The sequence below is a fragment of the Vulpes lagopus genome, chromosome 8 (assembly GCF_018345385.1).
Source record: "Vulpes lagopus strain Blue_001 chromosome 8, ASM1834538v1, whole genome shotgun sequence".
Lineage (NCBI taxonomy): Eukaryota > Metazoa > Chordata > Mammalia > Carnivora > Canidae > Vulpes > Vulpes lagopus.
The window spans coordinates 64,278,554-64,282,930 of record NC_054831.1 but is presented as its reverse complement, the minus strand read 5'-3'; the positions used below and the strand labels follow the sequence as shown (position 1 = coordinate 64,282,930).

Here is a 4,377-nt window from a genome sequence, read left to right as displayed (position 1 = left end):
TCAGTAAAGTAGCATAACTGGCTTAAAATCTGATTTCAAGTCAGGGAAACCGACTTGAACTATCTGAAACATTCAAAGAGGGCTGTGGCATGGGATACAGGGAGTGTCCTAGCAGCCAAGAGCAGGAATCTAGCCAGGCCTCAAGAAGGCAGCAGGACCAGGCATCTCGCATACTGAAAATTCTGGTATCCGTTCTCTCCCTCTGCCTTTGGTAACAGAAGCCCACAATTTCAGCTGGGCACATGGGCACCCAGAAAAAAAAAAAACTACATTTTCTAGTTACCCTTGTAGCTCAGTGTGGCGATGAGACTAACTTCTAACTAATAGGACGTGAGCAGAAGCGATACTCACTTTTGAGGCTCGATCTTTGGGGAAGAACATGTGCCATGTTGCCACTTTCCCTCTTCCCCCCTGGCTGGAATGCTGATGCAATGGCAGGGGGATGGAGCAGCCACTTTGAGCCATAAGATTTTCATCTATACAGGTTGAGAATCAGTGAGTAAGTAGACAGGAAGAGTCTGAGTCTCCTGCATCATTCAGATCCCACACCAAGCCTGGAGTACCTACCTAGTTTGGTCTTGTTTTTATGAGAAACAAGTAGGCTTCCATCTCACTTAAATCACTCTGTTTTTACACTCTTTTATAGAGCAGCCTAATTTGCATCCTAGGTCATGCACCATGATCTGGAAAGATGTTAGTGTCTCTTTTTGGTCCCCTCTGCAACTTCTGCCTGGTTCTTATTTCTCTGGACCAGGTTTCTCTGCTTTCTAGCCTCTCTCTGGAAAACATGGCTGCCTCTGAGAAGTGTCATGCTCATTTGTGCAACAAACATTTATCGAGCACCTATTCTGTGCTGGGGACTATGATAGACAGATTTCTTTTTTCATGGAGCTTACAGACTAATGAAAACAGAGAACAGAGGTTGAAATTAATGTGAACCAGAGACAAACAGAGAATGATTATCATGGCATTTGAAGAAATAAAAGAACCTTATTAAGGATGAAGTAAAGAGAGGTCATCCTGTCTATAAACCCCTCTGTGTCCATGAGAAAGGAAGACCTTGGAGGCTGTATTAAGGAGTTTGGCCTAACACAGACCAATCATTTCCAGAGTGGACAAGAAGATGCACTGGGGTATGAGAAGACAATGTTGAACTATAATCTATACTTTTATCTCATTATTTTAAAATCATATGTCTTATTCTTTATAATGTATGTAATTGTCCAGTACAGGAGCATTCAAGCAGCACATATTTATAATTCATACATAAGTAGTCAGGAAATGGAAAAGCTGAGAAAGGGTTTTAAGCAGAGGGTAGCATGATCAACTTGGTCACTTAGGAAGGACAGTCAGGCTGCAGTGCTGGAGAATGGGTCGGAGCAAAGCAAGATTACTGGCAGGACGGGAGACAAATCAGAAGATGGTAGCAGGAGAGCAGCCGGGACATTATAAAGACCTGAACTGGGTGGTGGCTGGGCAGATTGGAGACATATTCTAGAAAGAGAACATTAGGACTTGGTACCTAAGGACTATGGGGAAGAGAAACAAACAAAACAGATATGGAGGATTCTGCTCCTAGTATCAGGAGGAAGAATGGGCCCGTTTGCTGCAGCTTTAGGCAAGATAAGGTCTGGAAATTGTCCTTAAATTTGGGGGCAAAGAAGTCAATGGTGAAAATTTAAAAAGAGAGGGTTTCGGTGTTGAGAATGTGGGCCAGAATACAATGTGCTGAGGACTGCATAAAGGTGAGGAAATTGAAACACCGAATTTGAGCAACTTAAGAAATTTAGTCGTGAACGTGATGATAGTGAGAGCAGGGGTGATTTGTGCTTTGCTTTTTAGATGGGAAGGAACTTTTTTCATTTTGTAAGAAATCTATTCTCTGCCCTTCATTCTCCTCTCAAACTGTTCTCTTCAGACACACACCCATCTTCATCCTCTTCACCACTCTGTCCAATTTCTCTGTTACTTAAGAAAATCTTCGTTTTATTCAGTCAAAAGCTCATGGTAATAATTGATAACTCCTATAAAAGGAATTGTGGTCATGTGCCTGCAAGAAGGAAAAGGGTAATATTAGATAAGGAAACAAGGCAGACAACCTCTAAAACCTTTGCACATACCCAGAGGTTTCATTCAGACACACCTAAAATGTGTGTCTGCCTCATTCCCTTTTTAAGGTTGGCCATGAAATCATTAAACACCAGTTGTTATTTTTTTTTAAATTATCTTAATATCATGGCAGTGTTTTGTGCTCTTTTTCTAGAGTATGTTGGCCCCGTGAAGGCTTCTGGGGGCCAATCTAGGCAGTAAACTCTATTAACAATCTCCTCCCTACGGAAAATACCCTTTCCAGGTTTTGCTTTATAGAAGCCAACTGGAGGGGTTTGGGTTCTCCCCTTGAGGGGCCTTTGAGTGAACAGAGGGGCCCCCCGCCGGGGTGACCCCTGAGGGTATGGAATCTTCCTTGGTTTCTCCTGCACAGGGAGTGACTCCGGCGCTGGGGAGAGGCGAGAGAAGGCCACTGCTTCCACCTTTGTTACAGGTGCACCCAGCCTCAGGCCCTTTTTTGCACAGGAAGACGGATGAGAAGACAGACCTACTTGGGAAATCCATGTTAAATCCGGCAGGCCCCTGGAGGCCCAAGCACCCCAACATGGGCAAGTGCTGGCACAGCCCTCGCCCCCACTCAGAAGTTCTCTTCTCTTGTGACCTCCCGCTGCCCTCAGCCAGGAAACTGGGTTGGGGCTGGGCAGAGGCCCAAAGCCTCCCCCGACTCCCCCCTCCATCAAGAGAAGCCCATAAATAACGTGCTGTGGTCCCCTGCCCCCGCTGCTTTCTCTACCACCCCCTTAGGACCCGGGCCTGCACCCCAGGCTGGCTGCTCTGCCAAAGAAAAAACAACCAAAGCGCGCGAGTGGCGGGCGCTGGCGCGGCCGGGCGCCCCTCCCCTGCCCCCTTCTCCGAGCTCGCCCCCGCCCCCCCCCCCCGCCCCCCGCTCCCGGGGCGTTTGTATAGTTGACACCTGCAGCACGGGCGGCCGCCGGGGCTTCCCGACACAAGGCGCTGGTACCTGAGCCCTTGACTGGTAATGCACCATAAACGGCTCCTTTCAGGCCCTTTCAGAGAGGGAGCGCGGAGGTCACCCCGTCTACAAACCCCTCTGTGTCCGCCGCGTCTCCCGGGCCCCGGGCGCCCGGGCCTCCAGCCGCAGAGCGCGCCGGCCCGTGGGAATCCCAACACTTGTGCTCGGCTCGGCCGGCGGGGCGGGCGGGGGGGAGACCACCCGGCCCTCCCCCGGCCCGGCCCCTCCGCCCGCCCGGGCTCGCTCACAGAGCGCAGCGAGTGGAACGAATGGGTGCGGCGTCCTCAGACGCCCGCGGAAACCCAAGGATAAAGCGGGACGGGCCCCGCCCCCGCCCCGCCCCCGCCGGCGGCCCACGCCCACGGCGCCCTGAAAGGTACCACGCAGGTGTCCGGCCCGCCGCTCCGGCCTGGCGCCCCCTCCCCGCGGGCGGGCGCGGCGCGCAGCAGAAGGCCGGGCGCTCGGGGGCGCGATCCGGCTCGCGCAGCCCCGACGGCCCGGGCGGGGCGGGGGGGGCCCTACCTGGGGCGCGGGCGGCCGGGGAAGGCGGCCGGGCGGGTGCGCTCAGCCGCTGCGCGTATTCCGGGCCACGGCGGGCGCCCGGGCGGTGGGGCCGAAGGAGCGCCCCCGGCCAAGCCCGCTGGGCGCCCTGGAGCTGAGCGGCCCCGCGCCGAGCCGCAGAGGCGGACAACAGGAGCAAGCGTCTCCAGCGTTTCCCCGAAGCGCTGTCCCGGCGTCCCCCCGAGACAGGGGAGGGCGCGGACCACGCGTAACGGGGAGCGCACCCGCGCGCAAAGCGGCCACGGCCACCGCCCTTTGCCGACTGAGCTGCCGTCTCCCCGGCCGGGCCGTCCTGGCTCCGGGGACAGACGGGCGGGACCGGGACGCAGCGCCGCGGGAGCCGGCGGCCGAGGCACCCTGGCTGGGGGGCTGGGGCGCCGGCGGGCGCCGGCGGGACCGCGGCGGCGCGGGAGGCAGCGCGCGCCCCCTCCCGGGGCCGCCGGGAACCGGGGTTACCTGCGGAGCCGGGCTCTGTCGGCCACGCTGGCGCTGTGCGGCCCCAGAACTAATGAGACGCCCCTTCTGGCCGAGGGAAGCCTCGCGCCGGCCGGGGCGGGGGCGTGCGGGGGCGGCATGTGGGCCCGGGCACAATCAGCCCCATTCTGGCGCTTCCACAAAACCCGCGGCGCAGCGAGAAGTGAGCAGCGGCCGCCTGAATGGAGGGCTCAAAAGGCGACACCTGCAAGCGCGGCCGGTTGTGGATTGAATGGAGTCCAGCGCGGCGCCCGCTCGTA

At 56.2% G+C, this 4,377-nt stretch overlaps 1 long non-coding RNA gene across 1 annotated transcript; it reads right to left on the bottom strand.

The window, feature by feature from the left end:
- Positions 1 to 1,777: 1,777 nt before the first annotated feature.
- On the bottom strand, positions 1,778 to 3,350 carry LOC121498007. The gene is made up of 2 exons (XR_005989590.1): positions 3,071 to 3,350; positions 1,778 to 2,050 (listed from the first exon to the last, which is right to left on the bottom strand). It is a non-coding gene; the product is annotated as an uncharacterized LOC121498007 (long non-coding RNA).
- Positions 3,351 to 4,377: the final 1,027 nt, after the last annotated feature.